This window comes from Triturus cristatus, chromosome 2_2 (genome assembly GCF_964204655.1).
Source record: "Triturus cristatus chromosome 2_2, aTriCri1.1, whole genome shotgun sequence".
Taxonomy (NCBI): Eukaryota; Metazoa; Chordata; class Amphibia; order Caudata; family Salamandridae; genus Triturus; species Triturus cristatus.
In genome coordinates, this window is record NC_140582.1 from 496651187 (window position 1) to 496665874 (window position 14688).

The 14688-nt window shown below is 40.3% G+C and overlaps 2 protein-coding genes across 2 annotated transcripts in view; one reads left to right on the top strand and one right to left on the bottom strand.

The window, feature by feature from the left end:
- The window catches only part of ABCE1 (ATP binding cassette subfamily E member 1), a 245438-nt gene extending 235099 nt beyond the window's left edge, over positions 1 to 10339 (bottom strand). The window contains exon 1 of the mRNA XM_085641610.1: positions 10160 to 10339. The gene's annotated coding sequence lies outside the window, so the exon portion shown is untranslated. The remainder of the gene's footprint in view (positions 1 to 10159) is intronic.
- Positions 10340 to 10760: 421 nt separating this feature from the next.
- Positions 10761 to 14688, top strand: part of ANAPC10 (anaphase promoting complex subunit 10) — a 302574-nt gene continuing 298646 nt past the window's right edge. Inside the window, exon 1 of the mRNA XM_085641611.1 lies at positions 10761 to 10897. The gene's annotated coding sequence lies outside the window, so the exon portion shown is untranslated. The remainder of the gene's footprint in view (positions 10898 to 14688) is intronic.

Consider the following 14688-nt stretch of genomic DNA (forward strand, 5'->3'; position numbering starts at 1 on the left):
CAATGCTAGGCAGGTGGGAGCGGAGTGGCAGCTCAACAGAACACTCAGAGTAGATAGGAGTGGCAGGTCCATGGTGGGCAAAAAGGATGGAGCAGGGGCATGCACAAAGACATCACAGGGCAGGGGGAAGGAGAACAGGGGCAGCAAGCTAAGCACAGAGGCTAAGCAGGCAGTCAATGATGGGCCATAGAGTTGGGCAATGGAGGGCAGGAGGAGTGGACTGGTACATCATGCTAAATGGAGGGCAGTGGCAGCACATCAGACCATGCATGGCAGGAGGGAGGAGGCTACTCCATGGATTCAGACAACAGAGGATAGGGAGGAGGTGGATGGGGCAGCAAGCTAACTGTTCAGAGAAGGTGGGTATTAGGAACTTTATTGTTTTTAAAATGTGTGTCTGTGCGAACTACTTAAAATATGAACAAGTATGCTGCATAATCTCACTTTTATTCAGGAAGAAGAGGACGTTTGTAACTGACTCCGGGCTCACTTGGCAGAAACATCCCCTGACCCTCCACCCCCCCCCTCCATCGCAAAATGTAATGCCCGTGAAAAGGGTAGGTGGACGCAGTGTTATATAGAACATAGTCCTGAGAGCACAATTGAAAATGAAAACTAGATATAGTATATGGTATAAACTATGCACCAAAAAGTGTGATACAAGATGAACCGGGTGTGAAATATAATATGCAATACATTGTGCGCAATGACAGATTCATTGGAGAGTGCGAGATAGCACAGGCACTAGCGCGTGCTATGCGTTATGCGCCTTGGAGTGTAATATGCACAGGGCAGTGTTGTTTAACCTAACTAGTCTCTAAAGTTGTAATATAAAATATGTGCTGGGGAGTGTAACGTTGCATATGCACTGTGACAAAGATATGGATCCCAGATTGTAATATGTATGGCATAGCACTGTGCGTTATAACATAGGCATCGAGGAAGGCACGTTAGATGGGGCAATATAACCCGTGCGAAGGCAAGTGTGGAATGACATATTCACGGGGTGGTGTTACAGTGCACATGGGCTAGAGAGTCATAGCATACGCACTAGCTGGTGGAATACAACACAGATGTGTGACACTCTGCGGGCACTGGTGGGTGTAACACAGCATTGGGCTCAGCCAGGAGCACGCTGTGACTCTCAAGTGAGGTTCGTCTCCTTTCCAGAGAGTAAAATAAAAAGTATTACACATCCGGCGGTGGATGTGTGTTTTATTAACCGTGAGGGGAAGTTTCTTGCATAGTTTGGTCGAATTTTTGTCGAATCCCCTTTAAATGGCTTGGTGTTCGTGTGTATTAAATGTCACAGTGGGGGAAGGGAGGGGACGGGGCCTGATGTGACGTGTGCAAATACGCCCTGTGGCGCGTTTTGAGAGGTAGTTTTAATCCCCTTCCCTATTATATACTAGGGGCTTACAAAGGTCAGGCTAATCACAGGGGGACCCCAACGCATAGTGTTCCCTAGTGTATGTAAGTGTTTTCACTGTATTCTGAGTGTCTTTTAACATAGCACTGGCTCTAGGACTGGTTAGTCAGACTCAGTTACCACCAGTAGCCGTCTGAAAAAGTTGAGGGTACAGGATGATTTTGCAACACGGCTTCTTTCTGCTCTTCTGTTTGTTCTTTCTGCACGTTATCCTTCTTCCTTCAATTTTCTTCGTCTTTGAGGACTTCTGTTGCTTCTTTCTGCATTTTTTTTTTCTTTGTGCGTTTTGTCTTCTTTCTTCACGTCCTCTGTAGGCATAGTTAGAAATTAGCATTTAAAAAACCTTTGAAATTCACTGAAAAAACCATAGGTTTCAGGGGCGTTCTAGTTAGCTGGACTTTTCACTCGTACAAAACCATTGAAATTCCCCGTTATAGTTAGTTCAGCTAACTATAACTCGCGCGCCCGCAGTACACTGCTGATGATGTCACATATTACATCACTCATGACATGGTCAGTGACATCACTGATGACATCTCAAATGACATCATTCTTGTGATAGAGTGGCAGACCTCCTCTCCCCCTAATATAACCTTTGATGCACACATTCAAAAATAGAAACTAAAATTTTCAAAACAATGGACATACTAATACCAGTTACAACAACCTATTCAATAATTCTAAGATCCACATACACATCCACTCATTCAACAACAGTCCTATACAGTCACACATAAATGTACTCGCTCATCATATGTACTCATACACCTATACATCCTGTTACACAACGCCACTCATCCATAGAGTTACTCACACACATGGTCACTCATGCTAATAAAGAATGAAACATCCATTTACTTGCATATACAGTTATACATACACCACCACACTTACTTCTATCACTTATAGAAACACATACGTATTCATACAGGAACTCTTCCAATCTCTCTCACTCACATATACTCACTTATATACACCAATAGTCACATATGCTAGTTTAAAACATATGTAGTTACTCATAAAGACACTATTCACTCACTAACACACCCATGCACACACTCATCCACCCATACAGTCCTGCACACATGCGGTCTTCAACACATACAAACAGTGAGTCACTCATTCATGCACCTATGCACTACGTAATAACCCCCACCGAACCATTCAGACACTCATACTGATACTCAAAAACACAACTAATGACCTAGACACTCATGTAGCTACTCACCAACCCATGCAGCCACTTCTACACAAAGTGAGAGACTGATACAGATATTTACATATTTCAACATTACTCACTAAGCCATGTATTCACTAAGATACACTTAACCAGTCAGTTATACAATCAATTTCTCAAAAACAAATCATCCATTTAGACACTTATATACCCATTAATTCTTCCATCGACCTTGAGATATACATATATAAAACATATGTAATTTGCAGAAAAACCCACATTCACTGGTTGATGTCATTTGAGATGTCATCAGTGATGTCATCAGTGATGACTGTCATCAGTGATGTCACTGACCATGTCATGAGTGATGTAATATGTGACGTCATCAGCAGTGCATTGCGGGCGCGCGAGTTATAGTTAGCTGAACTAACTATAACGGGGGAATTTCAATGGTTTTGTACGAGTGAAAGGTCCAGCTAACTATAACGCCCCTGAAACCTATGGTTTTTTCAGTGAATTTCTAAGGATTTTTTAATGCTCATTCCTAACTACAACGTGCCTGAAACTTATGTTTTTTTCAGTGAAATATATATATATATATATATATATATATATATATATATATATATATATATATACACACACACATACACACACATAATATATATATACACGCATAAGCACATGCACAAAAGCATATACTCACACGAACATGCATATACGCACGAGCACATGCCTATATGCACACAAGCATACGCGCGCGCACAAGCATACGCGCGCACACACGCATACACACATGCACATATGCATATTCACATATGCGCACACATGCATATACGCACATATATACACAGATATGCAGGCATACAAAAAAAACACACATTTATATATACACTGAAGCAATAATTTTCCTGATTACGCACTTACATTTTGGAATTTTACGTCCCACTTTATTTGCACCCACCTAAAAAACACAAAAGATTTAACAACTGCTTCGCGATCAGCATTTTCCTAACTTTTTGCCTTGTACTCCTGAGTTCTATTAATGTATTCCCCCCATACCCCCACTCCCCCCAAGATAATTCTTCATTATACCCTTTCAGAAGAAAGTGACACTGTACATCATCTCCAAACAATTACATTGAGGTCACATATGTAAAGAAAGCATTGTCGTGTCAAAGGCAACATTCAAATGGAGCATGGGGGCTAGACGATACACATCAAAGGCATTCCTTGTAGGCGAGTGAGACCCCGATCTTGCAAGAAACGTGCAGATTTTTAAGTTGCTAGGCAGGGAAGGGAGAAGCTAAGCTATGGAAGGGTATGACTACTATCAGCAGGCAAGGGGGTAGGATCTGTGTGCAAGGATAGTACTGAGTTGGGAGGGTCTATGTAAGTGCACCCTCCACTCCAGAATAGTTACTGGAGATACACCGAGGAGGGGGCAGAGTTAGAAGTTGGGGCAACGGATTCAGAATTAAGAAGGGTGTCAGGGTTTTATGTTATCACGTACAAGATAGAAAAGCACTGTTACCTCCTCTTCTGAAGGCGTAAGAACTTGGTTCAAAGTCCAAAAAGGTGGCTAGAAGCTCTAAGTTTTAGATTGGGTTCATGAAATGTCCTTATGAGGACTTGAAGACATCAACTCAGTTGCTTAGCTTGTAGATGGTCTTTCCATATCCAGACGTTTTCATTATTTCCTTAAACCAGTGAGTGTGAGGGCATTTGGGGACTTTATTGGTTGGTGTGCATTATTTGAGACGGGCAATGCTCTAGGTGACCTTGCAGGAGAGGAATACCCTGTATAAAGGCCAGGGAACCTGACACAGGAAATGGTTACCCACAGGCTTTACACATGGCATAGATGCCCAAAGCTAGGACCAATAGTGTGAAGGTTGGAACTAGAGTGTAGGATATGAAGAATGGTGCACTCAGTATGACCATATTTCCAACAGTTTAAGTCCAGGCTCATTCAAGTCAGATGCAGCCGCATCAGACACCAATGCCAATCATGAGTATTTTACAATAAATGAATGCAAGTCTAGTCTCGCTGATCCATTTTGGTGAATAGTTTCAAAATGAATCAATGTAAAACCTTTCTGATATCTGACAGATTAATTTCATCTATAAAAGCTGGGTTCTGCTGAATGCTGAACAAGCCAGAACAGGGCCCACCCAGGAATAGATTTCACTGATATACCTAACTTGGATGTTTTTCATATACAATTATATGCTTTGCCTAGTTACACCATAAACAAGGTAGTACTTTGTATATACTATGTAAGGAGGTGTTTTGTTTCTGTATAATTATTCTATTTAACTTGTGAAATGTAGCTGCTCTATGCAAAGGGTAGCAATACACTTGGGCCCTTTACATGCTATTCAAATTTTCAACAATTACAGCTTACTACCGTAACACAGTTAACTTTCATGCTCCATAAGGTAGTAAACGTCTCATTTGCAGGCCCAGGAAAACACATTTATAAAAAAAAAAGTAGCAAAGTACTTGTTTTACACAGGTCTGAACTAGGACAAACTGAATGAAGAGCTTTGCAAAGCTGAGATTCATGTCTTTATAAATGTTTGGATTGGGATTGATTTACAGAACTGCTCTTTTCGACAAGCATTGTAGATTGTCTTCAGTCCGCGGTGCCTAGAAATGGCTTACACTATTGTGCACTATATTAATACTGGTATTCTAGCAATTCTGAGTACATTCCATAAATGATCACAACTGACAGCGTGCGTCATGAAGTGACACAATTTTTAAGGGTAGGTCTGAAATACCAGCATGATGGTCAAGATTCGCAGCATAACTTTTCAGTCAATGATCTACCACACTCTAGCGAACAGAACATAGCTCCACAAGCTTTCTAAGCTTTGTGCAATTTTTTTCCCACCGTTCTAGGTTCTGTTTAGTGTATCGATTCTCCATGAGGCTATTTCAACAGCTTTTGGCACACAACACCTAGTACCCCACTGGCCTTCCATTCTGCTGCTTGTTCTCCTGGTTTATCATCAATCCCTTGTACAGGTAGCACTGTCAAACAATAGCGCCTCATAAAGAACTTAATCATACGCTTCCTACTTTAAACAGAACTTTTTAAATGTGCGTGTTTATACATTTATACTTTGTTATTAACTTTATAGGCATTTGATCATACTGATTTTGTGTTCTGTTAAAAACAAAGTCACAATTAATGGATACATTTATGCTCAATCTTGGATGTCTGCCCCAATATGGTCAGTTATCACAGTTATTGGCCTGGCAGTCATTACTGAGAATAGAAAGCACCTCAAAAAAACAACAACAAAAAAGATTAATAATAATATATACATAAATATTGCAACAACACTCCTTTTCCAGACACAAAAATAAACCCAGCCACACCAACAAGCTTGTGTTTTTGTCATTTGTGTTTATTTCAGCAAAAGAAACAGACACGGTTCGACCTGCTTTGGTCTTTGTACAAGATATATATATATATATATATATATATATACACACACACACACACACACACACACACACACATATACACACACAATATCTTTCTGTATGTTTCACTTTTAAAAATAAGTAAACATGCAAGTGAAAACTATTTTCAGTCTATTTTCCATTTATATGTATGTTTAAAAACTGAAAGTTGAGACTAACACATAATAAGCTAGTGAAACAAATTTGGAAATGCCACCTTGGGTTTCTGGTCAACTTTAATAATTCTCTTTCAATATCAGTACTAAAACAGCACCTGACCAGGAGTCAAAATATGTTTTCATTTTTAATGTGAGAACCCTTCATCAGCTGTGTACAAATAGAAGGAGGTAGATCAATGCTGGGCATGCTATACTACGTTCAAGGTTTAAGCAGGGACTCTGGTCTAGATTACCTCAGAGTAGTGCGCAGTGACATTATTATGAAGAGGAATGGCATAATCCTTTGTGCCAGAGTACCCTGGAGGAAACCTCACAAGATTTTTGGGTGGTGCAAAGTTGTTTCCACACCTGTTGTAGACCCTCCATCATAGAAGCCTGGCACACATTCCTGTCAGCGGCGGCCCCTCCATTAGGGCAGCGGAAAAGCACGCCCTCCCACTCCTGCCAGAGCCGCAAAGGTATTTTTTCACTTTCTCCAGTCCAAGTTGTGTTTGGGGGAAGGGCCCTGCTGTTGGTTGGCAGCAAGGGAGTGGAGCTCACTCCACCAGTTTAGAGCGTGCATGGCACTTTGGCCGGCTGTCTTGAGACAGCCAGTCTGACATGCACACTTTAAACCTCTTCACCCAGCTGTCTTAGACAGTTGGGTGGAGAGCAGGCACAGGCCGCCCAGTGCCTGTGGGAGTGTTGAGACAGCCTGCTCCAGTCAATCCTGGCGCTGCTCTCATGCTGCTTAACTTTATCAGCAGCTCTGGATTGGTGTGGAGAATTGCTGCAGACCAGTGCAGAGGGACTAAATAGCGAGGACTGGAGGAGGTGAGCCAGCGCATGCAGTGAGTATGTACAATTTTTTATAACCCACTGACAAGCCCTGTAAGAGACTTGCACTGGCTTCAGCCTTAACGCCTGTGGCTCTCAGTCATGGTTCATTATAAAAAACTGTTTATAACGAGCCATGACTGACAGCATTGCCATTTACTTTAAAGGCATTGCTTGTCAGTGGTTACCCCACAAAATATTTAGGGTACCAGCCGCCACTGCTTATGTTTCCTTCCCCTCTAGGTATAGAATCCAACATACATGCAAAACTGAAGGGGTACCTGCAGTCATACACAAGTCAACATGGTCCTGTACCATAGTCTACATGGCCACGCCTACGTCTTGAGCTCTTCTCTGCCACTTTCCACTCTGCCTGCAAATCAGCCTCATATCATTACTTCTACGGATTGCCTCCATACAACAATCCCACCCTAGCTTTCCTGGCTCAAGCAGCAAAACCATGAAGTAAGCACCCAACTCATCACTTCACGCCCTAGAAATTAAACATAACATCACCAAGCCAACTCACTGGACCTCCCCTGTCTGCATCCCTACAACATTCACCACAAGTCCCCTATACTCCTGGACTGATCATCTTCATGTCAACTACATATTCATACTTGACAACCCCAATACGAAATTCAACAGGAAACGAGAAAGTTTCCTTCTGCTCCTTAAAGGACACTCACTCATGCTGCTTATTCATAAAATCACAGACTTTTCGCGAATGAGAAAACCACGTTGTATTTCCATGGCTCAAGTTGCAAATTAAGTTGTATGAAGGCAAATAATTAAATACTTCATTAGCACTCATGTCAAGTCAAACACTATAAATATGGCTCTTCCTAACTGCAAAGTATTTTCCACCTTTCCACGACTATTTTAGGAAATTAGCGTGGTGCTTGATGAGACCCCAGTCCAAATGATATTTAACTGTATGGGACAAAACTATTTTTGTCAAAGCCAATGGGTCTGGGTTTTGCAGAAGATTAGTTAAGTGTAAATAGGATACGGTCTAGCATATTTTTGCTATTTAATGTTTTATTCCGTTTAAACTATGAACATGTGTGTATGTAACTGTTTAACGAAGAGCTGTGGTGTGTGCTAGAGATAGAATCAATATGACTGGGCAATATCAAATATTTTGAGGTCCAGACAAAGTGACGTGGCAGCGAGCAACGCTGGCATCTGGGTCATAATTGACACTTCTATTGACAAGCTGCACCCAATTTTTAGTAGCTCACTAGTTGCTCATTTAATATTGCCTTGTAGTAAACCTAACCATACTTTGAAAGAATGCGAAAAGGAAGTCTTAACTGCACAAACAGCGCCAACTACTTTGATATGCAATCTCTGTACCACTAGAAGAAATTCAAGGTTGAAGTATGCTTTCAGATTATTGATGTCTAATTCGTGTAGGATATCCCGCATACCAACATCCCAGCAATAAAGTCTATTACAATGGTACCAGTAGGCAAAAACTGCTGCATTGACTTCTCCGACAAACAAGATGAGGAACATTCAGTAAACAGTCTTTAGAAGTTCTAAGGCCCGATCATACCCTTGTCCCTTTACTATATTTGAAGACAACGCCACATACTTCTACTCATAATACTGATACAAATAGCCATCTGAAACTGGTACACACGCCCAATTAGACAACATGAGCGACATACATATGCATGGACATAATGCTATTGCCATCCCTTTTAAACTAATCATCGTTATACGTCAGAGAGGTTCCAACTATTGATCTCTATAGAGCCTTGACAAAGTCCCTCGGATGAAACATCTGTTGGCTTCTTTCTGTATGGCTGTACCTGGTATAATTAACCTATGAAAAATGACCAACCACCACGGCCTCTCGTGCTATAAATCACTAAATATCTGTATACTCTTATGTGTCCTTCAAGATCTTGTTTCTTCTATCGCTGCAATAAAGGCCTGACATACAAGCAGCATCATTGGACTAAGAACCCATGGTACACTACATACAGAGACGGATGCGTGTGACACTTTTCAAGTGGTGTTGGAGTGGGTTGTCAGAGGGAGCAGTCTTCTGATGATCACATACAGCTGAATTGCTTGCATCAATTTGCAGACTGCCCTCTTTTATTCTACATGCATTAAACTGGCAATGAGATCTACAACTGTATCCAAACCCTAAAAATACAATTAGACTACATATCCACATATTTTGAAAAGAGGAGCCCATTGGATAATCTGGAATGCTGGGCAAGCTCTAAACTGCAACTCCATACCACTCTTGTGATCCTGCTCACTAGTATTAGAGTTATGTCTCATGGAAGCAAGAATTTTCATCTCGGCACATTTTCTAGAAATTACATAGAAAATCCCTTAAATGAATGTCATATTTTGCCTTTCCTAACATCGATTTTTTTTTTTTTAAACCAGATGCAAAATGTTTAATTGTAAAGTTGGCTGTCATCCTTTGCAACAATTATTGGTTTCTCAATTAGCTTGAAATGAAACTCCAGGCTTTCTTTAATCAAATTATTCAGTGGAATTACTATAAATATTTTCACTGAAATAACCTATCTCAGAAACAAGGTAAATAAGCGCAACAGGATATCATCGTACTTAAAGAAAGACAAACTGCTAGATACAAGGGAGTGGACCCGTCATATAAAGAGGAGCAATGGGAAGCAAAGTTCGGGCACCTATGCCACAACTGGTAACTGTGCCAGAAGCCGGCGCTTGACATACCATTCAAAGAGTAGAGCACTGTCATTATCAGCGAGTATACTGGGGCAGCGACGCTCAAGTCTAAATAAACTTTTTGTTGAATGTTTGCAGCATATCCTTTGAAGTCACAACAGGATAAGAACGCAAACTCCGACGGGAACACAGCTGCTGACATCACTGAGGTTCAGGATGAGGTTGAAAAGAAAAGAACCGAATTAACTACAGACCTGAGTACAGGTCCCGTTTTCTATTTCATGGGCGCCGTACAATATGCGGAGGGAGATGGGGATAACTACGCTCATTAAACACTACTAACACTCGCTTCCGCCAACATCCTGCATATAGGTACTGTCCGTCTTTTAACTTGCACTTACCTGGGTGTGGGCGGCCTCCGGTCTGCTTGGGGCTCACGAAGCCCGATGTTTCCCAACCAGTAGTAAAAATCCACGCTGTTTTTCACAGCCTTAATCGCGCCGTACCGGCCAATATGGCCTTGCTACAGCCCAACAGCACGCCATAGAGACATGCGCATGCGTGGAAGGGCTGGACGAAGCAGCAGGTATGACGTCGCCAACTCGCTAATAGACTTAACAAAAGATTGTGGGGTATCCTATTAGCGGAACGACCATATTGAAGTGGTTATAATTTTGATACAAACATAGGTTCAACTGAAAAATTAGATAAAATAATTTTATTTTAAGGAAATTTGTGAAAATTTTATAAAATATGCAGAAATACTTCACTTTTGTACGTCGGAAGTATACTTCAAATATTGAATAGAAACTGTGTTATTCATTATTGTTTAGAAGTCGTAATGCTACATAATAATGATAGGTAGGATTTGTGTTGATTTTTCATAGTTATGGCGCCACTTGTAGGAGTTTCTCCTCATTATTGGTTCACGGTGGCCCACTTTTGCTGAGGCTGTCCTTATGCGATGTCCTTCGTTTGTTTCGCTGGTCGATCAGCTGCAGCGTCTTGTGACGCAGGGTCAGTGCGCCGCCTGCGGCTGACCCTGCCCGCGAGATTTAGATGCTGATTTAGAAAGGCTGCAGTCTTGTCAATTTCTCGGGTGTAAAGATTTGCCTGCATGTTCCAGGAATAATTTACAGGTGAGAACAAATATCTGATGGGTAACATGAATAAATATTTATAACTTAGGGACTCTCACCATCAAACCACAGGTGATTCTGCAATCGAGAGCTTGTGCTAGTTTCACGGTTTTATAGTTACAAGGTTTTCAATATACTTATGTGTGAGATTTCACGTTGTAAAAGATCTATTGTGAGTTTAGGTGCAGTCCTCCCATGACTTTCACATTTGATGATGGCTGTAGTGAGGGCGCTGAGTCAGGTAATCTGTGCACAAGCCTTCTTTATTAGACAACTGTTATTTTTCAATATTGATGTTTCACACATGATGTTATGGTTTGTTCCTCATTCTAGTTCCATTGGAACCTTCTCCTAGAACTTTGTTTATGAGCAGTCAGTTGTACTGAGACTTCATCGAGATCACACTGCTCTATGTTGCCGTGCTGTTATTTGGAATGAAATCATTTAAACTACTCTAGATTATTGATTTTCTTCAATTGGCGACGAGGGGGGGGGGGGGGGACACGTCACTCAGCAAGGAGCTGCAGCACAGAAGAGTTGTGTTCCTGAACCTTTTTTTCTGGATTTTACAGCTTTATATACAAGTAAAAGGATCTTAAATCCATTGCTCTACAGTAGAAGAAAACCGGGTTACCTTACTACAAACCCGCGTGTTCATGGTGATTTATGGACTGTTTTTAAAAGGCAAATATTCAGAAGTTATTTTCATATATTCATCAAAAGAATCATAAAAGGATTTGATAATCTCCGTGGCAAGTTAAAGGAACTGACATTTCTAAAATGAAAACCGGATAAGATTACTACTATCCATATGTTTTGGTGAGTTATGGACTGATTTAATTGAAAAATATCGCTAATCACAATGCGACTTTAAAATTTTTTTTTTTTTACATGTAATCACCTTGTACTGGTGTACTGATTTGTCGTGAGTCCTGTATTCCATTAAGCGAGTGTGCTGAATCTTCGCGAGCCGGAGGCGGTGGAGAGAGCGGCATTCGTTTCTCTGTGGACCTTGTTACGTGATCACGCTGCGCGGTGAATTTTGGGAACAATGATGAGCACACGCACGATGGAAACAACGTGGCAGCCATTTTAGTTTTCCCTAACAACCGCCTTAGCAACCACGACGCGGTACAGCAAAAAGGAAAAGAAAATCTTCATCGTTATTCAACTAAGTTCGTTTTTAACTCCTTCCCCGCTCATGACGGAACCACTCCGTCATGAGCCACGGTTGCGCTGTGTTCATGACGGAGTGGTTCCGTCATGCTGCGGCCGTTGGCGGCCGCTCCGCCCACGCGGCGCTAATTTCCCGCCTGTGCGGGCGATTAGCGCAGTGGGCGGAGTCGTGACGGAACCACTCCTTCATGAGCACAGCTCAACCGTGGCTCGAGACGGAGTGGTTCCGTCACGAGCACAGCGCCACCGCACCTGCCCCCAAACCCCCCCAGCGCCGCGGCGGAATTCCTGCCGCGGCGAAGGGGTTAGTATTCAAAGCTAGTTGAAAACAGAGCTAATGGCATTTATATACAGTTGAAAAAAAGATTTCCATCGTTTTCTACTGAGATCGTTTTAAACCGTTACACTATTCAAATCTATATTTTTTTAACCAAGTAAGTGATATTCATTTAATCCTCAAAAGAGAACATTGGGTAGTAGGAAGGTTTGTTTTCTATACTATAAAGAATTACAAAGACTACTAGTAAACCAATCTATTATTAAATAAGGTTCTTCGGTTAGGTATTTTAACTTCCACTTTATGTCTTGATGTATCCATAAAAAGATTTATTTTTATTTTTTAATTAATTAAAGTAAATTATATTAAGCAAAATGTGCTACGTTTTTGCAGCCTAAGTGTGATCCACCTTTACCATGGGCTAGATGTAAAGAAGAATTCATAAATTACATGAAAGCTATTAATGGTGAAAGAATGGGTGCGGAAAGAAAAAAAAGCATTTTGTTGCACTGTCTAGGTTCGGAGGGACAAATATTTTCAGAGCATTACCCCAAATTGTTATTACAGAAAATGGAGATGCTACTAATGTTTACAATGAAGCTTTGCTCAGGATGGAAAAAAGATTTAAACCTACAAGTAATATAGCGTTGAATACGTTCAAATTCTATACAAGAGGAAAATGAGTCTTTTGACGATTTTTTAACAGGTTTACGTACTTTGAGTATACATTGTAACTTTGGCAACATGTCGGATGAAATGATAAGGGATCAAATTATCGTTCATGTAAGATGTAGAAAAACACAAGACCAGTTACGGGTGATCCAAAATGATCAGAAGCTATTTTGAACAAACAGAAAAATGGATGCATACTGTAAAGAATATTAATAACAAGTCTCAAAAATCAGAAGAAGTTTCTGCTGTCAAATGCCATGATGAAGTTAAAAGTTACTTTTCTAATTTTAATTCACATACCACTCAGAATTCTAATTTTAATAACTTTAAAAGAGTTGATAGAATGGAAAACAATCTAGTTTGCTACAGATGTGTAAACAAAAACCATATGGCTTCATTTGTAGGATGTCCAGCTATTTAAAGAGAAGGTAGGAACTGTGGAAGGAGTGGACATTTTTCCAGTATGTGCAGAGATCAAAGGAAATATACTCCTCAAAATAGAGCTAGAATTTCGTGTACATTAGAAGGACCTGGGCAAGTTCGAAATAATGGAGAAAATGAGAATATGTTACAAAATGCAGGATTTGTTGTGTCAGTCATGGATATCCTAGCAAAGGTAAAAGATTCAGATGACATGTCCATTAGGAATTCTTCTATGTGCATTGTTCAGGTCTCAGATGTAGATTTCAACTTATGGCTGGTTCTGGTTCTCCATGGACCATTATTTCTAAGCAATATTTTGAGGAAAAACTTAGCATAGTCTTTGATATAAATAGGATTTTTCCATCTGATATAAATCCTGTAAGCTATGATGGTTCATGCATTGACATGGTTGGATATTTTAAAACAATCTTATGTTTTAAAAATAGAATGGCCAATTTACACTTATAGTTTTCTGTCAAAGGGATAAATGTACTTGGTTGTAGGGATCAATGGAAACTTTGCATAATTTTAAATCCGAGACTCAAAGAACCTGTGACTTTGGATGAATCTATGTGTACTAATTACATTTCGATTACAGGTTGTGATGACATGGAAAGAGCTTTAAAAGACACTTACAAGGATGTATTTACTGCTTCATTGGGAAAACTAAAGGATTATTCTCATCAGATCAAACTTAAGAGTAATGTCTCCCCTGTTCGACAAAAAATTAGACCAGTACCCATAAACGTCAGAGAGGAGTTAAAAGATGTTTTAACAGAGCTTGTGTCAGAAGGAATTATTGAACCAATTAATTCCTCTGAGTGGGTTTCACCCATTATTTTACTCCGCAAACTGGATAAAAAATTGAGATTATGCGTTGATTTAAGAGCATTAAATTCAGGCATTATTGTGGACTGTCACCCTTTACCCAACATAAATGAGGTAGTTTCATTATTAGAGGGTGCCAAAGTTTTTTCAACTTTTGATTTGAGGTCAGCGTACCATCAGGTCCCTCTACTGAAGATTCAAAAATGTTAATGGCGTTTATCACTCCACAAGGTTTATATCAATATACCAGAATGTCGTTTGGTTTGGCCTCTGCGGCATCGGTATTTCAAAGAGTCATGTTCAACATCTTCATTGACATTGATAATTTTGTAAAGTGTTTTCAGGACGATATTTTAATTTTTTCTACTAATGAGCAAGAACATTTCAAACATTTGTCAGAAGTTTGTTATAGGTT